This window comes from Zalophus californianus, chromosome 3, assembly GCF_009762305.2.
Source record: "Zalophus californianus isolate mZalCal1 chromosome 3, mZalCal1.pri.v2, whole genome shotgun sequence".
In the NCBI taxonomy this organism is placed as follows: Eukaryota; Metazoa; Chordata; class Mammalia; order Carnivora; family Otariidae; genus Zalophus; species Zalophus californianus.
In genome coordinates, this window is record NC_045597.1 from 31,606,171 (window position 1) to 31,631,637 (window position 25,467).

At 36.6% G+C, this 25,467-nt stretch overlaps 1 protein-coding gene across 13 annotated transcripts in view; it reads right to left on the bottom strand.

Moving 5' to 3' along the window:
• LMO7 (LIM domain 7) overlaps positions 1 to 24,913 on the bottom strand; it is a 126,608-nt gene extending 101,695 nt beyond the window's left edge. For 3 of the 13 annotated variants that reach the window (XM_027589235.2, XM_027589236.2, XM_027589234.2), the window contains exons 1-2: positions 24,849 to 24,892; positions 11,146 to 11,215 (exon numbers count right to left, since the gene is read on the bottom strand). The gene's annotated coding sequence lies outside the window, so the exon portion shown is untranslated. Of the gene's footprint in view, positions 1 to 11,145; positions 11,216 to 24,848 lie in introns of all 13 variants that reach the window. The other 10 variants (XM_027589228.2, XM_027589222.2, XM_027589227.2 and 7 more) reach the window with 7 other exon arrangements.
• Between the last annotated feature and the right edge of the window lie 554 nt (positions 24,914 to 25,467).

Consider the following 25,467-nt stretch of genomic DNA (forward strand, 5'->3'; position numbering starts at 1 on the left):
CAGCCTGAGTCTCTATCACACTACCATCCAACTAATTCTCACTCTCTCTTCCAATTATGAGGACTCTCAGGATTATACTGGCCCCCCCTGGATAATCCCAGACCCACTCATCTCAAAGTCAACTGATTTACACCTCAGTTCTCCCTGGAACCCAGGGTTCCCTCCCCTCACAACGCATTGGCTGGTTCATGGATTAGAGCATGAACGTTATTGGGAGCCATTCTGCCTATGACAACAATCATACTTCCTTACAGACAGGTTCCTGTTTGTTAGGTCCTCCGTTCTTAAAATCAAGCATCTGTAACTCAAAACAGGACTCCAGATGTGCTTAACTGTCCAAGTCATCACGTGATGGGTCACTAACAATAGTCCTCTTGCCAAATGAGAGTAATAGTGATTTTGAAGATTTACTGAGGAAACAGATATGTGATTGGCAGTTTCTAGGATATAGCAAGTGGTCAGTAAGTGGACTTTACTTCTCTTGTCACAGGCCACAGGTACTTTGCGTTGTGGCATCTAAATCATACTGTTGGCTAACTGAGGTATACAAGGGCAACAACCAGTTCACAATGACATCACAGTTCATGGGGAAGATGACCTGCGAGTTTTAATGAACCAGGAGGCTAGTGAAATTTGGAATAAAACTAAGGTGGATATAAAGAATCTGAAATGAAAATCATGTGATTCTATCACGGGAGGTTTCATGGATAAAGGCATAAAATGTATAATTAAGTTTGCAGATAATATAAAATGGCTGGACTCTTATGACTCTAGATCATTTTAAACTGCAGATTTTTATATTCAGTACATTAACTACGCTTATTGACTAACATCCACAAAGAGGACTAAATACATTTCCTATGTTCTTATTCCATCTTTTTTTTTTTTTTAATGAAGATAGCACAAGGGTGCCTGGGTGGCTCAGTCAGTTAAGCGTCGGCCTTCAGCCCAGGTCATGATCCCAGGGTTCTGGAATCAAGCCCCATGTCGGGATCCCTGCTCAGCGGGGAGCCTGCTTCTCCCTCTGCCTGCTGCTCCCCCTGTCTGTGCTCTCTGTCAAATAAATAAATAAAATCTTTAAAAAAATTTTTTAAATAAATGAAAATAGTGCAAGTACAAAGCCCTAAGGCAAACTGCAGAAACTTCTCTCCATGTTTACATGGATTTCCATTTAGCTCCTTAAAAGTGAGCATTTTTATTCAACTATTTAAGATATCACCTATAGATATTACCTGGTCTACTTTTTTTCCACATTGACTCTACTAAGGCCACAGCAGACACTTTGCAGGAATGAAGACATGTCTAAAAGAGAAAGGCTGGTAAAATGACTGAATAAGCCAAAAATGAATAAAATGGGCATCATGTTAGGGAAATGACCAGAGAACAAGCAATGCAGAGACCCATCCTGTCCACAGGATGCCCCATACAATGGTTGCTTTGGGGGAATGCAGGCCTGCTGTTGCCACATTCATGCAGAAGCCAGAGATTAGGATTTTACATGAAATCTAAGGGTATGCAAATTTTGGCTCAAATTTTAGAAATAAGCAAAAACAGTGAAGTCAAACAAAATCCATCATGAGCCATTTTATGACCTCTAGCTGGTCTCTTGGACTTTCCATGGGACCAGCCCAGTAATATGTTGCTTTAGAGCATTTGTCTGTGGTGGACAAGACTGGCTTCTAGTGTTATGTTCTTTCTTATAAATAATCACAAACCATCACTTTAATCATCTTTTTCAGGATGTTGTCAGGGAACAATATCTAAGATTGACACTGATCACTTTGACATTTACCAATCTGTAATCGTATGTAAACTGCCTCAATTTCTAGCTTCTCCCTTGATTCTTCCCTTCCCTCCACCAACCTCTGATTTCTTATTTACTATCTCAATAAACTACTGATGCAAAGACCCTGGCTTCTCTGTCAATCTATTACAGATTGACGGGTATTACATACAGGTATTACAACCTATACCTACAGGCGCTATATGGTCTTCCATCAAAACAAACTCTGACCACTTCCTCCATTCCCAATATTGTCACCATCACCTCTTGCCTGAACTACTGTATTAGTCAGAGTTCTCTAGACAACAGAACAAGATACATATATCTAGAGAAAGAGACTTATTTTAAGGAACTGGCTCATGTGATTATGGAGGTTGAGAAGTCCCAAGATCTGCCCATCTAAAAGCTGGACACCCAGGAGAGCTGATGGTCTACTTCCAGTGCATGTCCAGAATCCTGAGAACCAGGAGAGTCAATGAAATGTTCCATTTGAAAGTAAGTTCCAGTTTCAAAGCTGGCAAGCTCCAGACCCAAGAAAAGCCAATGTTTTAGTTCTTGCAGTTAGGCAGGAGTAGCTTCCTCTGACTCACAGGAGGACTGACATATTTGTTTTAGTCAGCCCTTTGACTGATTATATGAGGCCCACCCACATTAGGGAGAACAATCTGCTTTCCACAATCTCCAAATTCCAATGTTCATCTCATCCAAAGACACGCTCCCAGACAGATGCAGAATAATGTAATAATGTCTAACCGATTATCTGGACACTCCATGGCCAGTCAAGCCGACACAAAATTAGTCATTCAACTACCAAAACTGTTCTTTAACTGGCCTTCTTGCTTCTCTTCTTGATTTCCTTCAGTCTATTATTCACATACCAACTTGTGATTTTTTTATTTTCACATTTTATTGGGATAGAATTCACATACAAATCATAAATTTAAAGGGTACAATTCAACGATTTTTAGTATAGTCACAGATATGTACATCCTTTACCACAGGCATCCAATGATCTCTAATAACAAATTAAACCACTCTCAAAAGCCCCCAGTGGCTTCTCATCATGCTAGGAGTAAAATATTATCTACTCACCAAAGCCTATGAAGCCTTATACAACCTTGCTGGCCCGTCCCTATCTGCCTCACTTAGTTCCAGACCCACAATCTTTTCCTGAACCAGCTTGATCCTGCCTTGATCCTCCCTGTCTTCCTTTTGTCTCAGAAAGTCCCATGATCCCCATATTTTCCCCCTCCCTCACTTCATTCAGGTCCCTGGTCAAATGTCAGCTCCAGAAATAAGATATCTCTGAGCACTTTTTTTTTTTTTTATGTTACGTTAGTCACCATACAGTACATCATTAGTTTTTGATGTAGTGTTCCATGATTCATTGTTTGCATATAACACCCAGTGCTCCATGCAATACGTGCCCTCCTTAATACCCATCACGGGGCGCAGTAGTGCAAAAGCTAGGTCATAGGGTATCTGAGCACCTTTTCCGAAATACTTCTCATACACTCACTCAATCACTCTCTACCCATTCACTTTATTTTTTCAGTGTAATTATTGGCAACTGACAAGGTATTATACATTCTGCATGACAACTGTTAGTACCTTACAGGTTATTATTGACCTATTGATTATGCTCCATTAGGGAGGAACTTTCTCTGCCTTATTTGTGGCTGTGTTCCAAGTTCCTAGAATAGTACCTGGCACATAGGTGTCCAATAAATACTTTTAGGGAGGGCCTAAGACCCATCAAATGACCAATGTGCTCATACCAGTCTGACATCTGGGTTCTACTTCTTATTTAACCTCATTTGATCTGTTTCCAATTTCTACATAACAAAAGGTTCCTAAAGAGAGATGTTCTAAGCATTTTAGTATCTTAATAAAACTGTCATGTAAGATATAATCCTACTCTGAATCAATTTTTCTTTGACTCTACAAGTTAATCATGTTGTTGCATTAGGAATTCTAATTCATTAATGTTTTTTTAAAAGGTTGCCCTCAAGGCTGAAAGTTAGTATATGTTCATCTTAGATTTAAAAACAAGTTTTGGAACTCTAGGGAAGTGCTCCTAAATGTGTGCCAATGCCATGACTAAGAAATTGTGGCACAAAATAAAACAGGAGTTTCCTGATTTACAGTGCTGCATCAGTATGAGGGTACCGGAAACAACTTTAAATGTTGACACTAAGTTTTTAGGTTTCCATTCTTAGTGATACTTACCTTTACTGGGAGTCAGAGAGAAGTAAGGAGACAAGGAGACTCTTGAGGAAATCACCTAAAATTTCTTTCTAAATAACTCAGTTATCATTGACTTATTATCTGCCATTTATATGGAGGTATTAAGGCATTTGGATATTTAATATCTACTATTTGTTACCTTGAAAACAGCCAATGCATAATCCCCATTTAGTCTGTTTTCTCAACTTAATTATTGGATAACCCCAAAATACTTCAAAATACTGATGGTGATCCACAGAAATTCCAATATACTTTGGAAAAAAATTAAAAGTACAACCACAGAAAATATCATTTTCAATGCATAAAGTGGCCTTATTTTTAGTAAATGGCTAGCTTTTATGCTATAATCTCTTACATAAATGTAAGAATACATTAAATAATGGCAACACTAGAGTACTCTTCCTGTAACTTCATTAAGAAAAAGCATTCCACGTTTTTGTTATTGGTGTCCTGTTTTCAAAGAAAATAATCAGATTGACAGACTAGAAAAATAAAAATAGTTAAAATTTATTGTTTGAGGCATAATTATACAACCTGTAATAGTGGTCTACCCTCCCTTTGAGATAAAAGGATTTCTTTAGTGCAGTTTTTATCCTGAAACCATAATTGAGCAATTTTAATCAAGTTTATTGATATCATTTAATCTCCCGTCTCTATTAGGAAATGTAAGAAAAATAAAAAAATCATTTAACTCAATAAAACACTAAGGTCTGATTCCACATCTACAAATTGTTCCAATACAGTGATAGGGGAGAAATAAACAACAATTAAAAACATGGTCATTTATAAAATATCTAGCCTTCATTTGTTATCAACTGTGAGGAAAATGAGAACATGAAGTCTAAATAAGAGTTAAGGCAGAAATAGTGTTATGGGAGGGGACCTCGTCAGTGTTGTCCCCCATCCATTTGGAGATGGGGATCATGGCAGCCAGAATCAGCTCTGCATGAATGCTGCCCTTATATGGCTACACAATCAAAAAGCAACAATGAGTGAATCAAAAAGATTTGACTTGGTGGAAGCCTATCCCAAATGTGCTAGGTGGAGAGCTCAAACAAATCTACAAAATCAGCAATAAAATTCAAGAACAGAAAATAGACAATATTGATCTTAGCATTAAATGGTTATTTTAAATGCACTCTATGATACCATCTTCCCATATCTTTCCATGGTGTCACTTTTTACCAGGTTTTATATACATCAACATCGAAATACATTCATAAATGTATCTTTTTTATTACCAACTAGAGAGGGATTCCCTCTGAAACACATACTGAGTTTGACCCAGTACAGAGCGATCCTTAGTCACTACTCTTTTAAGCAAAGCATGTGTTGGTTGTTCATCCAAGTCACATTCTAATGTTCCCTGAGTATTTTCTTTTCAACCATACAAAATTTATTCCTGCCTCCTAACCAGAGAAGTGCCCCCCTGAATGAAAATAATAATTATATTCATTCTTCCTATATTATTTCAACTTGGGTAAGAAAGGAGAGGAAAAAGAAGTGGGCTTTTTCCCTGAAAACACTCTTGTCTTGAGGTCTCACATTTTGGTTTTATTTGTAAAAGAGCTCACAAGCTCAGTGTCCCACAAACCTCCCCTCTCCCAACCCCCGTGTTCCCCTCACCCTTGGGAAAAAGAGTAGGCTACATAGAGTCACTGCCTGAGAGTGGGTTTTTAAAACTATGATAAAACCTGGATGAGAATATTTAAATTTTATAGCTAATTCCTCAGGTGCACTTTCTATTACTGCTGGAAGGGAACAACTAGATATTTCAATAGTGACCTTGGCACAGACTAGGTCACACTACTTTGCTGACGCCCAAGTGTACAGTGAGTAAAGATGAATCAGGAATAATTTTACACAGGCACAAGAACATTAACCACTAATAACCTTTTGAAAAATGGCAGTAAGAATGGACCCATAGACTGATGTTATTTCTTGAAGTAACAATTATGAACACAAGAGAAATGGACACGTCCAACAGCTTAAGCTAGCTGGCATCTTTGCCCATTTCCTGCATTCTATAGCATTCATGAGGAAACAAACTTCTCAGTCTCTACAGTCACACCTTATGCATTCCAATCTCGAAAATAATCTGAAAGAGTAACCCTTTAGAGGAAAGATGCTCAAATTCAGCTCATATTTTTGAAGCAAGTGTGGATATACTGAAGAAATTGAGAGAGAGGGGCAGGGTGGGGGGCAGAGGGAGAGGGAGAGAGAATCTTAAGCAGGCTCCACACCCAGCACAGAGCCGATGCTGGGCTCCATCTCACGACCCTGAGATCATGACCTGAGCCGAAATCAAGAGTCAGACGCTTAGCTGACTGAGCCACCCAGGCACCCCAAGAAGATTTTTCTATTAAGCCCACTAATAGACACAAACTTTCAAACAAATGATTCAAACCAAATTTTCTAGAATACCATTTCTTTTCTAAAAGAAACTGCAATTGAAATGGCAGGCATAAGTAGATCACTCAAATCTATACTCAGTAAGCAAACTAGCCCATGTAAAGTGGTATTGTTTACTTTCTTAACTCTAGCTCCGTGGCTCTTAGTCAGGGATGATTTTACCCCATCAGGGTCATTGGCAATGTCAGAAGACATTTTTAGCTGTCATAACTTTGGGGTGGGGAACATGGTGTTACTGGCATCTAGTGAGTAGAGTCCAGGGAAGCTACTAAACATTTTACAATGCACAAGAAAGACACCCCCCCACCCCGCAACAAGGAATTATCAGGCCCAAAATGTCAATAGTCAGTGGTGCCAAAGTTGAGCAACCTTGCTTTATTAAATACAATTAAATCATTAGGGGTCCAAGACAACTGTAAGTCTTAGGGTTAATAACTTCCTTGATGTTCTCTACACATATTGTATTTCATGTACGTTAACACATCAGATGGTAAACATTATTCTGGTTCAATGGCTCTTTTCACCACCAGAATATCTTGCTTGTTTCTCACGGTTTTGTTTTGAGGTTGAGTTTTTTAATTCCCAAATACACTTTTAGTTTTGAGTTTCAATGAATTGAACATACCCACACTTAACACTGGTTAATTTTTTGGAAAACTCAAACTCTTGGGTGAGATTTTTTTAGCATGGCTTTGTGAAGAATACAAAGATAGAGAAAAATGTATTTCTTTAAAAATTAAAACTTAGTCAAGTGAGAAAAACTGTCTCTCTAAATCTATGAGAACATGGTTAATGCCTTCCTAAAGACAAAACATTCAGAAAATAATGTGAATGTTTCAAGCGAAGCATTCAGTACATTTCTAAATCAGCTAAACATCTCTCTTCATTGTCATTGCTCAGAGGATATTCCATGTGTTTCACATAGGGCCATCTATAAACAGTAAATCCAGTGCCTTGGCTTCAAAGCAAATATAGTAACTGGCATGAAATGGATAAAAGTTATAGCAGAAGGAAAGAGAATAAGAAGGGAGTGATGGAAAACAGGGCTTGGAGCATAGAAATTGTATAATTCTTACTATATTTAACTTAATATTATCTACCCCAGAGAAACCTCATTCACAGAACCCTCTTTAACCCACACACTTGAACTCAGTGAGCCAAAGGCTACCGACATTCCTAACCATAGCCCATTTTGCCAAGAGGACACTCTTCCCAAGGAACGCATCCACCAGCTGGCTAGTGACCTATGATATCTGTAGCCTGGAAAGACAAGGTAATTTGATCTATTCAGATTCTTCTCTTGGGAACCTCAATTGAGAGACACCATTTCCTGTTTGCAATGGGGCAGAAAAAGTAATCATGTGGAATGTGACTATCATATTTATGGCTGAACACCAAATTAATGACAGAGTCCTCTGAAAATTCCTTAAAATAAAACACTTCATCTCACTTAGCTTGAAAGCACCTCTGCTCTTTGTTACTAAAAAAGCATTAACTGCATATAAAACTGGTGAATCAGATTAAGATCTTTAGATGTACCCATGTCACTTTCCTGGTTTTAATATCATATCACAGTTATGCAAAATGTTACCATGGGGGAAACTGGGTGAAGGACACAGAAGACCTCTCTGTACTGTTTTTTTTTTTCAACTTCCTGTGAATCTCTATTTTAAAATAAAAAATTTTTTTAAAGCAAGTATTAAATTAAAAAAAAAAAAAACACTTACCTATTTGTATTAGTTTCCTAGCACTGCGATGACAAAGCCCCACAAACTGGGTAGCTTAAAACAGAGATTTATTGTCCCTCAGTTCTGGAGGCTAAAAGTCCAAAATCAAGGTGTCTACAAAGCCATGATTCCATGAAACCTATAAGGAAACTATTCCTTGCCCCTTCCAGCTTCTGGTGGCTTGCTGGCAAGCTTTGGTTCTCCTTGCCTATACATGCCTCACCCCAGTCCTCCGTTGTCACATGGCATTCTTCCTGGGTGTACCTGTCTTCACATAGTCATCTTCTTATAAGGACGTTATACTAGATTAGGGGCCCACCCTATTCCATTATGACCTCAGCTTTACTAAGTACATTATCTGCAACAATCCTATTCACAAATAAGGTCACATTCTGAGGTACTGGGGTTTAGGACTTCAAAATATTATGTTTGGGGGAAGGCACAATTCAACCTATAATACTATCCCCTTCAAAGATCTAATTTGAGAGCTTACTATTTTTCACAATTGAAAACTTTTCCACTTATTCATTAAAAAAAATCTTTGGGGGCGTCTGGATGGCTCCGTCTGACTTAGGCTAGGGTCATGATCTCAGGGTCTTGGGATGGAGCCCAGCGTCAGGCTTTCTGCTGGGGGGGGGGGGGGGAGTCTGTTTCTCCCTCTCCCTCTGGGCTCTCTCTCTCTCTCTCTCAAGTAAATAAATAAAATCTTTAAAAAATAAATATTTTACCTCCAAATGTATCAGTCATTATGTTAGTTGCTGTGAACACAGAAATTACTAGTATAAAGAGTCCAGCTTGGGTTTTTTATCTTTCTTCTATACACATCAAAAACAAAGGCTTCTGACATATTCCTTGAGGAATTTTTGAGGTCAATCTTCATAGTCCAACTATGAGTGCTCATAAGTGTGCAACAAATGTCAGTCTATTATAATTCTCTGCAGCACATTTATATCTGGTGATTTCTTGCTCATTTGCTAATTTATTTGCTAGATCCTGTTCTACCACTAAAATGTAAGCTTTTTGAGGATAATGTCCTTAATGTTTTTATTCCTCCAATATATCCCTATAAACTAGAAAAGTTCTCGACCTAGTAGGCACTCAATTATTTGTTTAAAAAATTAATATGCAACAAAACAACATTCATTTAGCATCTGTATGTCAGACTACCTACATAATCCCTTTCTACGCATATATGACAGCCTTACCAGGTAGATGCTGGAGCTCTAATGCACACTTCAAATTGAGGCTTCAAGAAATTTTGACATAACCATCCTGACACACAAGTGTGAGAAGAAGGAGTCAAATGAGGCATGATGACAACTTCAAACCAATTACAGCCCAATTCTGCAACTGTGGTTATTCTTATGCTCCTACATCCCATTGAAAATGCTCAGTGTCCTGTATTTGGGAAATCATCCCAGTTAATGTTCCGGAAATACATTTCATTTTAGTGTCTAGAGATAAAATCCAAACCAGATAGAATTTCCATGCTTGAAACAGAAATAGTTGGAGAGATGTTTGGATTTAAATATAAAATACATTTGGCTTTCATCTAATCATAGAATCAGAAGACTGAATAAAACCTCTAGTGGCCAATAACAACAAATCACCACAATTCAAGTATTCCAAATATGAAGGGTGTTTGAAATCAAAGGCTAATTTCATTTACAATGTGTGTAATTGATTCAAGAAATGACAATTCAAAATCTAAACATTATAGTAAGAATAACTCGAGCCACTTGAAAAAACTTTCAATATGATTCAAACTTTTAATTTTCACAGAAGTTATTTCATAAAAATGATTTTCATGTAAGGCTTTATTTTTATTAAACTGAATGTTTCTTCCTAGGAAGAATTGAAAACCAAATTTCTTCAATTTTATTATTGAAATAATATCTTCTGACTTGCTATATTAATAGAAGTTATTCATACATATATGTATATTGCTATACAGTCATATATATATATTCACATAACAATATATGCACACATGATAGTTTTTTATACCTAACCAAATTTGAGACCAATAAAAATATCATGTCATGACAGAAATCATGTCATGATAGAAATGGAATAGAAATAACTTGGTAAGAAAGAAGGAATTAATATTATATATAATATTTATATATATATATATATATATATATATATAATTCCAGGTAGTAGCTGTGTTAAACTTCAGTGTTTTACAAAATTAATTTTTTTAAATTGACTCCTGTCATCAGCCTTGATTCTTAGGGGTTGCTAACAATTTGAAAATAACCCATCATTTGTACTTAATTATAAATTACTTCTTTTTCAAAGATACAGCCCCACCTTTCTATTGGTCTTTCAATTATTGATCCACTAGAGTATCCATATAATGACAGTGTGGGGTATTTTTCATACACAGAATCCAAATTTAAAGCTAGAAAGAATCTAGAGACTTATCTCATAGTCATCTGATAGGTAGTATTACTGAGGCAACAGAAGATAGTGACCTACCCAATATCACACAGAACTCTGGTAGGAAATCTATGATATAAAGCAAACTTGTTGCAAATACACTCCAAGATCTGCAGGCTAAGTGAGGGTTATGCATAAGCATGAAGCAAGAGAAACGTAACAACTGGGGAACATCTAGAGTTTCCCTAAAGTGTGGTCAACTGGCAAACAAAGTATGCAGGGCTGAGCTTCAGAAAGAAGGTGATCATAAACAGATGCAATTTGTGGAAGAAATAAGCTAAGAAAGGGGATATATGAAGTTTGAGGGCACAAAAAGCAAAACAAACAACAACAAAAAATAAAAGTCTCCCAGCAGAAGGGAAACAGAAAAAAACTGAAGATATAGGAGGACATCACTAAAAACACTTTCCTTGAGCAAGAAACCCCAAACCTAATTTCTATGATAATTCCAGATAAGAGTACCAGTCTATGCTCACCATTTTACATTTTGAAAACAAACAAATCCAGTTTTGAAGATAATTTTTTACTTACCAAACCTGCTATTGGTGTGGATAATCTATTGATCTTCTTAATAACGCCAGGTTTAAGTTTATTAACCAAACTGAAAGTAAATAAAGAAATAACATATGCAATTACAAGAATGCCAGTATCAGTTTCATATTCTTTTTAACATTTTCAAAAATCTTGTATATCACTAGTCCATCCCCCATATGTGACTTAGAGCCAAGGGCCCAATAAAAGGCAAACAACCAAGAAAATAAGTCAAGAAACAAAGTAAGAATAACCTCACTGCAAACAATGGTGAGTGTCCTCTCAGACCATACAGACACGCTGCTATACTCAAAGCCATGTCCCTAAAAATAGTTCCACATTTGTTAAAGGTAGTATTTGATTCTATTCCAAGAGCCAGTTTAAGAATCTCTTTCGTTACAATAATCTAGTTCTCTTGGACCTAAGAATAATTTTTTCTATTAATCATTTTCATTAATTTTTTTTCTCAAACTGTTTTTTATTCTAAAAGGTAATTTCAAACCACATTATTTTTCCAGATTTGTTTACTGAAGTATAGTTGACGCATAATATATTAGTTTCAGGTGTATGACATAGTGGTTAGACATTTATATACATTATGAAATGATCACTATTATAAGTCTAGTTACCATCTGTCATCATACAAAGTAATTATATTATTGACTCTATTCCCTACAACTATATAATATATACGACTATATTCCCTATATTCCTTTTATATCTCCATGACTTATTTATTTTATTATCAGAGTTTGTACCTCTTAATACCACTTCACCCATTTTCCCTACCCTGAACCCTCTGGCAACTACCAGTTTGTTCTCTGTATTTATGAGTCTATTTCTGTTTGTTTTGTTTTTTAGATTCTACATGTAAATGAAATCACACAGTATTTGTCTTTCTCTGTCTGACTTATTTCACTTAGCATAATATTCCCTAGATCTATCCATGGGTACAAAATACAACTGTATTTTGCCAGATTTAAAGGGTGCAGTGGAACTCATCCCAATGGCCAGCTAGTTCTTACTGGTAACTCATTAAAATATGTGAGTGGTTGCTTTGTTACTGTAACAGAATGACTGGATAAAAATTAAAATGTACCAGAATTCCCCAAAATGGACTAACAGTTACTTCAGAATCTAATACTGAACACATTAAAGTTGCTATGACAGAATCTGCAAAGATATTCATAAGTCTCTACATTCCAGAACACAAGGAAAGAAGCCACCTTTGAAGAATGTAACGTAGAGTATAATTCTTGGTTCTAAATCTAGTTATTGTGAACTCTATGTTTTTTGTTGCTGTTCAGTGAGACAGTCTAAGCCTTGGAGACATTTAATACTATAGTAATGCTTTTCTACTAATGCTAGCTTGGTTAATTAATCATTAGTCACTGTCAGAAAACAGTAATTTAAAACAGTGATTTTCCTATTCAATAATCTAACTACAAAAAGCAATTCTTTATTCTGTAAACGGAGCTCCAAAAAGAAAGCAAATATAGGAGAAAGAACCAAACATTCTTAATTTACTGGTCTCCTCCTCACAATGGGCAACAGAAAAAAAAAAAAATCTGACACTTGTGGAATGTCACTCCTTCAACATTCCAGAGATTTATATATATACTTGAATGTGCTAAAAATAAAGAAGACAAAGGTCTCAATTTAATAACCTTCAGAATGTTGTTCAGCAAGATTCAAAATTACACAACGATGGCTTACGAAGATTTAGTCTGGTGAACAAAAGATGTTTTTTCTGTTTTCATAGTTTCTTCACACAAAGATCTTTAGACAACTTAATATACATAAAGTTTCCCCCTCAATTAAGCATTTCCTAGAACTGTTACCCTCTGATTCCTAATTTCTTGTTTGTGCACTGAAAGCCAAGTAGGAAGGAAGGCTTTCTCCCTTCATAGCTGAATTATTTTTCTTTAATGGCTCGCCAAGAAGCTAGAAAAAAATTTGAGCAGGCTTCTAAGAAATGACAGTTCCAAATTAATTCTTCTAGTTGTTCCCTATTTACCAGGTATGCAATGTATAGAAGCACTAATAACTGGAACATTACTTAATAGCAACATTATTCTGGCATAGTGTAAATCAAGAAATTCAAAGAGTTGTTGACCACTAGCTTGGCAGTGACTTTCCTAACGTAACTCGGATCTTAAAATGTAATCTTTCAGGACGCCTGGGTGGCTCAGTTGGTTAAGTGGGTTAAGTGTCTGCCTTTGGCTCAGGACAGGATCTCAGGCGCCCTGCTCAGCAGGAAGCCTGCTTCTCTCTTTTCCTCTGCCCATTCACCCTGCTCAAGCATGTGCACATATGCTTGCTCACTCTCCCTCCCTCCCTCCCTCCCTCCCTTTCTCTTGCTCTCACTCTCTCAAATAAATAAATAAAATCTTTAAAAAAATGTAATCTTTCAGTGGCATAAAAATTAGAGACTAAAAAGAGCTGGGCCAACTTATCAAATGTCAGAAAAGTCTGGCATCGGTTGTCTTTATTGGAGGAAGAGTGTCATAAATACCTCCCCCGCCCATTTGAGTCACTGATGACTGGCCAGATCACTCAATTTACCTGTTTACTTCACTTATCATTTTTATATTACAGTGTTAGCAATACCAAGAGCATTCGAGGCAGCAAAAGGAAGGGATTGAAGGAAGTAAAGGAACCAGCACAGATAAATGATGTCTCCCCAAAATGAGTTGCTTCCTCCCTCATCAGAAGTTTCCACAGCTGTTAGTTACATAGAAGCAACATACACACTGTGGACTGGCTTCCTTTTCTACTCCGGAGCCTCCTAGTATGGGTACAAACACAGAAATAACCACAAGGCAAAAACAACCCTCTGTATAACACACAAACTACCCTGTAAAAGTTGCATCACCAGAGGAAAATGCTGTTTTACTTTGTCAAATGTTAAAATGGTACCAGTTCTAAGCACTAGAACATGGAGAAAATACACATATGGTTTTGGCAACTACTGAACATCCAATCAAATTATGAATCACAAATAATTATTTTCACATACAATTAAAGGAAAACCTTTTAGGGTATTTCTTCTAGGGAGGAAAATATCCTAGATTTCATAATTTCAAAGTAGATTCCATAAAATTTAAACTTCTGTGAAATTTAAGGATATCTAAAAAAGTAGGGGCATAGTCTTATACCAAATTAAATACAAGTGCCACACAAGGGAGACACTACTTTTATAAATAGAACTTCTTTGCATAATAAGGGTTCTTCAATTACACATGTGGAATTCGTAAAGGCAACACTCACTTGAGGTCACTGGCTCTATTTAAGAATCATATAACATGATAATCTTCCAGTTGCCTCTGTACACAAGGAAGTAGAGGCAGTCAAGGGACCATTTTATCTGCCTGCAAGCCCACCATTCCACTAATCCTAAGTATAATTATACCATAACTCCCCCAAGCCTTCCCTCAGGCCATGGCATAAACCTAGTTATGTGTTTTGTTAGCACATCAGAGATTTGCTCTTTTGGTAAGATTAAAACCAGAAGAGAAACACCTAGTCATTTGCTATTTGCGGTGGTAGACCACACTGGCAAAAGCCTGCAACCCCTCTCCTTCAGCTCATCCCTGCATTATTGTCTGCTTCCTTTTCTTCTTCTCTCCAAAACATCCTGCCCACTTCCTCCAACAGGAGCTGAGTTACATAACAGATGCTAGAAGGCTGCCTCTGTTCTGAAACCTTGTCACCAGTGAATGTGTCCTGACTTTTAAATATAACTCAGAGGTGACACTCCAAGAAAACTGTACATAAAGTTCAGTGTAACATCTAGATCAGTTATAAATGGTTTCAGTGAGAACTAGAATTTGGTGCTCTCTTAGTCTCCAGAAACTAGTTCCAAATGCCAAACCTCATTTCCCCTTTATCAGAAAGCTCTTCAGCAGGGACACCTTTTCAGTTTCCTATTTCCAAAGATTTTTTCCAAATGTCCTAGAGACACTGACCTCAAAGAGCATATGAAAGTGAACTTTCTAACCTATGAATTATTTGGTCAGTCAGTCACACATACATATTTCTATTATCTTTCTGCTGACTACATTTTCTAAATATATATCCCCACATTAGTCAAATTTTCCTATTAGTAACTACATTTTTTTAAATTTTTAAAAAGATTTTATTTATTTATTTGACAGACAGCGAGAGAGGGAACACAAGCAGGGGGAGTGGGAGAGGGAGAAGCAGGCTTCCCGCGGAGCAGGGAGCCCGATGCGGGGCTTGATCCCAGGACCCTGGGATCATGACCTGAGCTGAAGGCAGATGCTTAATGACTGAGCCACCCAGGCACCCCATGGTAACTATATTTTTAAAGATGTAATGAAGACATTATATATTTCCTTACAAATTAAAGAAAAATGATTTTTTATCTGTTATTTAGCACATCTTCATTTGCCTAGTTTTCTTCTAGATGCAACTCTGTCCACAAATATTTGAATGCTTACTAAAGACAGAGCACTGCACTAATCAGACAGTGAAACTGCTAAGTACAAGGAAATTCTCTCATTCCAAATATCTCCTTAACACTTAGCAGTGTACCTGGTATTGTGTAGGTGCTTTAAAAATATTTGCAAAAAACCCGCTATCTTTTAATACAGAAATTTTTCTGTGATTCAAAACCTCTACCTTCTTTATAGAAATAAAATTAGAAAAATGTTACCTTTTCATTTCACTCAAACATGAGAAATGGTTTTTAGCTTTTCCCAAAAAGGACACCTCCCCTCTGTTAGGTTTTCTGTTGCCAGACAAGTCGAACCTTGATGTTGTTTCTCTTGTCAAATGTTGACCAAGAGAATAAACTATCAGATATATTAATTTAGACAAGTTATCTTAAGCAAATTCTTTACTAAGATTTTTCATTAATTACCTCCATTTAAATGCATAAGCTATAATATCTCTAAAATAAAAACCACTCTGAGTAGTGATCACATTTCCTTGGGTAAAGTGAGAAGCATATATAATCTAAAGTTTTAAAGTTTGGGGCACCTGGGTGGCTCAGTCAGTTAAGCATCCAACCTAAGCATCCAACTCTTGATTTTGGCTCAGGTCGTGATCTCAGGGTTGTAAGATTGAGCCCCATCCGGCTCCATGCTGGGTGTGGAGCCTGCTTAAGATTCTCTCTCTCCCTCTCCCTCAGCCCTTCCCCACTTCTCTAAAAAAATAAAATAAAATAAAATAAAATAAAATAAAATAAAATAAAAAAGTTTAAAAGCATTCAATATAAAATTTATGGTCACCTTAATACTTTCAAAGACTGGTAGTAAAATTAATATAAGTTTAATTCCTAAAATTCCTGTGGTAATTTTGAACATTGCTCAGTTGGAACACAAATAGTTAACAATAAGTGCTAAGATGGGAAAGTGTGCAAGAGCAAAAAGTCAGTATCAATACACGTGATGATTTAGTTTTATTATGATAGAACTCTCTTATTTAGCCTCCCTGCTAGGCCTGAAGCATCCTGAAGTGAGCTGAGCAAAGCTTGGGAGGTCTGAAAACGGACTCCTCAAGACATTTCCGAATACCACATCAATAGCGAAATGCATCTAGCAGGGGGACTCTGGGTTCCAGCCCTGGTTCTGCTGTTTACTACTAAGTGACATCTCTAAATTCCTCTCCACCCCTTCACGCAAATGAGAGTGATACGTTGTTCCCTTATGTGGACTTGGGATCACTCGAATTTTCGCCACTGTGAAAATGCTTCCGATGCAGGTCTGTATGCATATCTTCATCCCTGCTCCTTACAGTTTCTTATATTCTATTTCTAGAAATAAAATCAGCAGCGTCAAGCTCTTGATACTTGTCTGGAAAGGAACTTGGCAATGCAAAATCAATTTACTTTTGGGCCAGCAGGTAGCATTCGTGCATCCATCTCACCGCAAGAGCTAGACCCGCAGTGCCATCCCTCCGCGCCTGCGCACCGCACTCACTGCATGATATTCCACAGAGAGGCCCTGCCTTTCTAACCACCACTCTTCAGGGATGTACAAGATCTCACTGATTTTCTCTATCACACTGTAGATATTTAAGTTGTTTTTGATATTTTCCACTAGGAAGAAACTTTATACATATTTCCCCCATTTTGTAATCTATTTTTTTAACTCCCAAAAGGGAAGATTATTGGGAAAAGTCCTGTAATTTTTTAAGTTAATATATGTTTATATTAATTAAAAACTAGCATACAATTACATGACAGGTATTGTCACATTGTTTTTCAGAGCTGTACCAGCTTATATTCAATTGATCATTTTGAGTATATACCATTTTGCCATAATATGCCATCATTTGGTAACATTTCAAATTATTTACCACCTTCAATTAAAACAGAGTATTTGGTTTTCACATAATTATTTCTTACTAATGAAGGTAAAGATTTTACTGCTTATTTCCAGTAGTACTTCTTTATTTGTGAAGTATTTGGTCACATCCTTTGCTCATTTGTCTACTGAGGTTTTTTGTTTTTTTTTTAAAGATTTATTTATTTGACAGAGACAGCAAGTGAGGGAACACAAGCAGGGGGAGTGGGAGAGGGAGAAGCAGGCTTCCCTGCTGAGCAGGGAGCCTGATGTGGGTCTCAATCCCAGGACCCTGGGATCATGATCTGAGCCAAAGGCAGACGCTTAACGAATGAGCCACCCAGGCGCCCTCTACTGAGGTTTTCAAGTATGTATCTATCTCACCAGTTTATTTGAAATCTAGATAATGTTTAAGTCATTTTGCTTAATGTATTTTTCTCAGAATGTTGTCAGAATATCTATTTATATATAGATTTAAATCTATTTTTTTCCTTCTCCTTCAAAGCTTAGAATTTTAAACTGCCTCCAAAGATTTTAACTCTTCAATTTTATTTTTTTATTTTTTTCTATTATCTATTATTATTTTCTATTATCTTAACCTAGGCTATTTGGTGGGCTGATAAATTCATTCTTAGACAATTATTTATCCCAATATAATGAACTGATTTCTCTCTTCTGCATGTTTTCATATCTCCTTTATCACAAATTCCTACATGTAAGAATGTATTTTGGACCTTGTTCCTATATTAATATGCACATTTATAAAGCAATCCATAATTTTTAATTACTGTGCTTTGTCATGTTTTTCACATGTTCTAATGTTGGGACAAGCTCATTTCACAGAAATTTTTATTTTTAGAATTTTTCCTATTCTAACCTTATTCTTCCATGTGAATGTTAAAATACTTATAAAGACAAGCCTGACTAGATTTAACATGAGTATTGGATTAAAATTATAAATTAACTGACATTAATTGACATCTATTACCCTACGTAGAAATATAGCTTATCATTTCATCTCTTAAATCTTATAGCTTACCATAACATTTTCGACATCCAAGAGAACAGTCTCACACATTTCTCTAAAGAAAACAGTGTTTTAAACCTTGTCACTATTACTTTTTATTTTTAATTTCTTTCTTTTTTTTTTAAGATTTTATTTATTTATTTGACAGCGAGAGAGGGAACACAAGCAGGCAGAGTGGGAGAAGGAGAAGCCTGATGCGGGGCTCGATTCCAGGACCCTGAGATCATGACCTGAGCCGAAGGCAGACGTTTAACCGACTGAGCCACCCAGGCACCCCGTCACTATTACTTTTAACCCCTTGTATCTGACCTAATTTTCTGGCTGGTGATTGTTAATATATAAAAAATTCTAGAGATTAAGTCTCTCATATAAGGCAATTGCTCTACTTTTAACTGATGTGATACCGTTATATATTTGTTCTTTTTACAGTATTCATTTATTTAGCTTACTTCTCGATACACTGACCAGAATTACCATACTTGGATTATTTCACAGCCAACACATTGTTTTCCATGTGCCTACCTGAACCCCTTTATTACATGAAAACTGACTTCAGTAAAGCTTTTTGCTGATCAACGTTAATAAAATTCTCATATCTCATACATCTAGCATACATATTACTTCCTTTTATTTTTAGTAGACCATCATTCTCATTTCTGTCTCAGAGGTCCTATCACTGAAATGCGTCTGCTCTCCTCTTAGTAATTTATATTTAGGGCAGGAAAGCCCTATAGATGGTACACGCAGGTTTATGAAACAGGACTGAAGCCACAATACAAAATATCTGCAAAATTTGCAATGAGTCTGTACAGTGTGACTACTATAACAGAAGTGAACTTTTAAATTGATGTTTGCTAAGCTAGCCTTCAACTTAAGAAACTATTTTTTAAATGTTTTGGTATATGTAGATATCAAATTACAGAAAAAAATTGACTACGCATCTTAAAAACAGAACACATAGACTGGCAATCACAAAATGCTAACATGAAGAGAAAGCAGTATAAAATTTTAAAATTGTCTTTATGAACCTAAACACTTGCATCTTGCTTTGCCTACTAGAGGGTTATCAAATAATATGTAAACTTCAAAGCTCATATTACTTTAAGTGAAGAAAAATCTTTTTTTTAAGATTTTATTTATTTATTTATTTATTTATTTATTTATTTATTTATTTATTTATTTGAGAGAGGGAAAGAGATGCGAGCATGTGCATACAAGCAGGGGGAAGGGCAGCAGGAAGGGGGAGAATCCCAGGCCGACTCTGCTGAGTGCGGAGTCCGTTGCAGGGCTCTATTTCAGGACCCTGAGATCATGACCTGAGCCGAGACCTAGAGTCAGATGTTCAACCGACTGAGCCACCCACGCGCCCCAGAAAAATCATTTTTATTACTTATATTGCAAATGGCCATAATACGGATGAGGATCAATGGATAGTGTTGGCATGCTAGAGAGATGTATGGAAACAAGTGTCCTCCTCAAGAAGTTCTTTTTTTTTATTATGTTATGTTAATCACCATACATTACATCATTAGTTTTTGATGTAGTGTTCCATGATTCATTGGTTGCATATAACACCCAGTGCTCCATGCAGAACGTGCCCTCTTTAATACCCATCACCAGGCTAACCCATCCCCCCACCCCCTCCCCTCTAGAACCCTCAGTTTGTTTCTCAGAGTCCATAGTCTCTCATGGTGCGTCTCTCCCTCTGATTCCCCGCCCCTCGCTGCATTTTTCCCTTCCTACTATCTTCTTCTTTTTTTAACATATAATGTATTGTTTCAGAGGTACAGGTCTGTGATTTAACAGTCTTATACAATTCACAGTGCTCACCATAGCACATACCCTCCTCAGTGTCTATCACCCAGCCACCCCATCCCTCCCACCCCCCACCACTCCAGCAACCCTCAGTTTGTCTCCTCAGGAAATTCTAAACCAGAAAGAACTCTAAGAAAAAATGTCTTCATTAAAGAAGGCCCTCTGGACTTCACATGGAACACGGCAAAGCAGCCCAAGGGCCCACTGGTATCACTGCCATTCAATGTGTGAAAGTCTCCAACTAGAAGAAGACAGAGCTCTCTTGCATGAATGAGAAGTGACAAAGTTCTTTGTCTTATGCTTTAAAACAATCACCCAAGAATCCCATAGAAAATTAACAGGAATTTTCTAAATAATTTTTCTCCTTCTACTGAATGCATCTTTAACAAAACATCATGTTTTGTTTATGTAGACAGTGTAGTGGTCACATGGCATAATAAATTAAAATAGGATTTCTCAAACCAAATAGATGAACATCTTAATTCACTCTTTCCAAGCTGTGAGCCAAGGAAAAGAAGGCCTCGTAACAGTGTGAGAAGAGTTTTCTCAATAATTTGAGCCAAGTTCAAAAAGACACACTTCTGAGATACGGCTCACATGTAAACTTCTGAGGCATGGCTGGCTGAAATGGGATAAGCAAGAACTGGCGATACTCCAGGGATGGTAAGTACAGACTGACTAACCAGAGACACACCCAATAAATTTATCTTCAAATGTATCTTCTTACTTCATAAGGTAAATAATGTTTTCATTTTAGCATTTCTAAGATTGCTATCATAAGATGAGTAACTGTGAAATTACTAACTCCTATCACTAGCTAGATATGCCTCAACTAAATACGTTTAGAGAAGAGAAATAATTCAGCTAGAACCACAGAGTGAGAGAGGTTTGGATATTTAGGTAGTGGCAAATCTCATATTTTTAAAAATATATAGTAAGGTCCTGGTGAACACTAATAAACACTGCAGATAGGGGACTGATTAACGAATACGGTCAATAATTAACAAGGAGGTGAAGTCATCTTACAGACTCTTGTCAATCCTTTTACTAATTGAAAAAAAAAAAAACAACCCAAATTAGATTTTGTTCCCATCTCACTGTTTAGGAAAGCCAAGAAATATTACCTAAGGTATACAGTAAAAGAATTAACTGTAACAGACTTTAACCAGCAGAGAGTATTCTTTAGCCCTCAACTCAATGAGATCTCACAGTCAATCAAACTAAATGATACTAAAATGATTAACAGAAGATACTAACTTCAATAGTCAATTAGATTAAAAGACAATAAAGGCACATTATCCTCATTATGCAGGTATGTATCTTGTCTAAAACCTCAGTGCAGAGTTTTATACTCAATTTAGACTATCTGAAATGTCAGAACACTGCCAGTTGGGTGGAAGCTATAATAAGCTCACTTCCTCTAACTCTTGACTTTGATATTTCAGAATGCCAGCTCAAAAAGGATAAACTATGACTAACGGATAAAAGACTGCTGAAATTAGATAAAATAATAAGAAAGCTCTTTAATGATGTTAACGAACCAGGATGCCTAGAGATTGTTAATAGGCAATAAGCAGAACCCATATTTCACAAGAATCCATTTTCCTGGCCGTGAACCAAGCAGAAGTCAGCCTTTTCCTGTAAGAAAATGAATTCAGAGTTTTAAAATATCCTAATCATATTTCAGCTAAAACTTGAGATCTCTTTTGGGTAAAATATTCTCAAAGACAGACCGCTTACTATATTTACCATGAATTTAAGAGTGAGGATTTTTAATATCAGACTCTGAATGGCAGATTGTGCTTTCCGGGTAGGCATTGGAACTCAGGTGTAGGTTTACCCAACAGTGAAGCCTGCTTAATCATTTCACAGGCCAACCAGCTAGGCTCTCTTCACTACAGATTTATACAGAACAGAGTTACCTAGGCTTTCCCCCACCCCAACATTACACCTTTTAGATTAGTATACTTCATTAACCAGTGGCCGTACATAATGCGATTTTCAATTAAGAGAATGATTTTTTTTTAATACAAACATCACACAGGGCTTTGATGCCCCTCAGTAAACTACAACTGCTGATTACCATAGCTTAATACTTACTTACGCTACTTTTGGAAAACATTCATTTAAAGAATACTGGGTACTAAACATATTGATTAGACTTAATCTGGTAATGCACAAAACCCCCAATTGGTATTATTCCAGCTGGGAAACAATCTAAGAATGAGCTTTTGGAAGTTGTGAATTAAAGTGACTTTTTTTAAACCAATATAAAACATGCATCCAAATGTTTGCTGTGAAGGTAGAACTTATATATTTAACAGTACAACTTGTGGTCAAAACAGTTTTTCATCAACTCTTAATATCCTCACTGGTAACAATAAGCTCCTCATCTCAGGTTGGGTATGGTTTTTTACAAATCACCTCAAATCATTCAGAGACCAGCCCGGTGCATAAATTGCATTTTAATAAAAAAAAAAAACACACACACAAAAAAACAACTAAGTGTCTCACAAGTATGTTTAATGATCTTGTTATGGAGGCAATGCCCCAAAAAGGGGAACCCTAAAAATGATTTAAGTGATAGTTCATCACTGGCAGTATATACCCACAAAGTGACTTCTTTGAAAAGATCACCTGTTTGGGCTATATGCTCTCACATGTCTACAAACAACTCAGTACTTCATAGGCACACATCTTACCTAAGGCTTATCCTGATTGTGGAGAAAGCTATTTCACTGCAAACCTCTAAATAGTCCATACTCATAGATAAGGTAACTTTCAGATCACATGCATCTTTCTAACTATCATTCCCCCCCATCTTCTAAACACATTAGGACATATTTCAATTCTATAGTTTTCAACTTAATATAAAGTAATTTCCTTACATTGACCAATTAGATTGACCATGTGGTCTACTAGAATTAGTTTAAACATATTTGGCAATGGCATTTCTAAATATACATCAGAAGAGGACAAGAAACACCCCTTAAACTTTACCAGTGGCCCTTCTTCAGATGCCTGCTCTGCTAGGTATTAGGCAGAACCACATGAAATTGACATTTCTGAAGGTCACATAGGGTTGAATATCAACAACTGCATATGGCTCAATTTAATAATATTGCTCTAAGACAAAAAATTTGAACATCTACTAACAGAGCTAATGAGATAGAGGTTGTTATCTACATGGCCATCTTCCTAGCAACAACTTTTATTTATGCAAAGATAGTTTATATAAACCTTAATATATATATTATGGAACTTTGCAACTCTGTGAGTTAGGCAGATCAGATATGCTGATCTCCATTTCATGGATGAGAAAATAAGGCTCAGATGGTAAGTCAATAGCTTAAATGTCCAAAAGTAATAGGGCAAGGAATCAAACCTAAGCCCTTTGACTCCTGATCTTTGCTGAAACAACCTTCTTTTAAAAGGATAATCAAAATCATCTAAATACAAGCACATATACTCCCAATGTTTACTTGTGGACAGATTCCATAAATACCTATGCGATAAGTGTCTAGATTGGAGTACTTAAGCCCTTTCAAAAATGTGGGTGCATACTCAAGGACATTCTTATCATTTATTTGCTCACTTCTGCAACCTGCACCCTCACCAGGGACTTCATCTTTACATCCCACAGGTATGCCTACCCTTCACCCCCAAAGGTCACATACCTGGCTAACTGCACTATGCATCCACTGGGGGACAAAACAGTGGGACTAAACACACAATGTAGGCTCCATACCATCAATCATGCCACCAGCCTAGTTTACTTATGATAACAAAAACCTGGGATATGATTTTCAATAATATATTATTGAACGAATGGCCCATGGGTCATTGACTCAAATTGATGGTGGCAATGTAATGACTCCACTTAAAGCTTAAAAGAAAACTTCGTTACTGCTTAAATTTGTTCTACAAGCACCACTATTTACAGATGAAGAAAAAAGTTTTGTATTAACTTCTAAACCAGGCAATTCCATATGTTAGAACATTCAGAGGGAAGGGTGCTTGGGTGGCTCAGTCATTAAGCGTCTGCCTTCGGCTCAGGTCATGATCCCAGGGTCCTGGGATCGAGCCCCACATTGGGCTCCCCGCTCAGTGGGAAGCCTGCTTCTCCTTCTCCCACTCCCCCTGCTTGTGTTCCCTCTCTCACTGTCTCTCTCTCTGTCAAATAAAAAATAAATAAATAAGTAACTTAAAAAAAAAAAAGAATATTCAGAGGGAGAGCTGGTGCAATGTAATAAGGCTTCCCCTTCAACCACCCACCCCTACTGACCCATCAAGCAATAACAGAATCTTTCTTGTTTACTAATTTAAAATAATATATATTTCACCAATGCTATCTTTAGATGCAGAGACTGATAACCCCTTCCTACTGTCTGGTACGGTGGGGGTGTCAATTTGCAGAGATCAAATCTCACCTGTTACCAAGAAAACAGATCTGTGACTATGGTGGCCACGGAGGAAGGAGTGAAGACAACTCACAACACACATACACATCTTCGCTTTTGAATTATTTTTTAACTGCTTTAAATACTTACTCACACAACAGAACACCATTCTCCAGAGAAGCTCGAAAATCCTTTGTTTCAAAATTCTTCTCCGTTACCGCCTGAAAAAACAAGATTTGGGTATTAATTTTCTCTTAATCAGGGTTAATACACAAGTCAAATTTAGCATTAATTAATATGCATCTAATCTTATCTTGAAGGATATGCATATATCATCAAAAGTTGTCCCCTATAGGAAATTACATGTGGTTCTATGTTACAAAGAGAGAGATTAGCCATTTTAGTATTAACAAATATAAACAGAAAAAAAAAAAAAAACATGATGAGAGTTTTCTGTAATGGAACAATTTTACAGGTAATCAACAAAAGTTAGAAGCTACATTTCCAACATCTTTTCTATAAAAATTCTATGGGCAATCTAGCCTACTAAGAGTAAATAAAAACAGATTAAGATATAAACTTGAAATATCAACTCTTTATGCACATCATTAATTTCAATTCCATCCTTCAATTCCTCAAGTTTCATGACAAAGCTAAATTGCAGAGGGCATGTTCTCCTTAAATGGATTCATGAACTGGCCCTGATTTGTGTAATGAGCCATATTTACTGAAACATTCTAGAGAGAGGGTTATGAAATCCTGACACAGA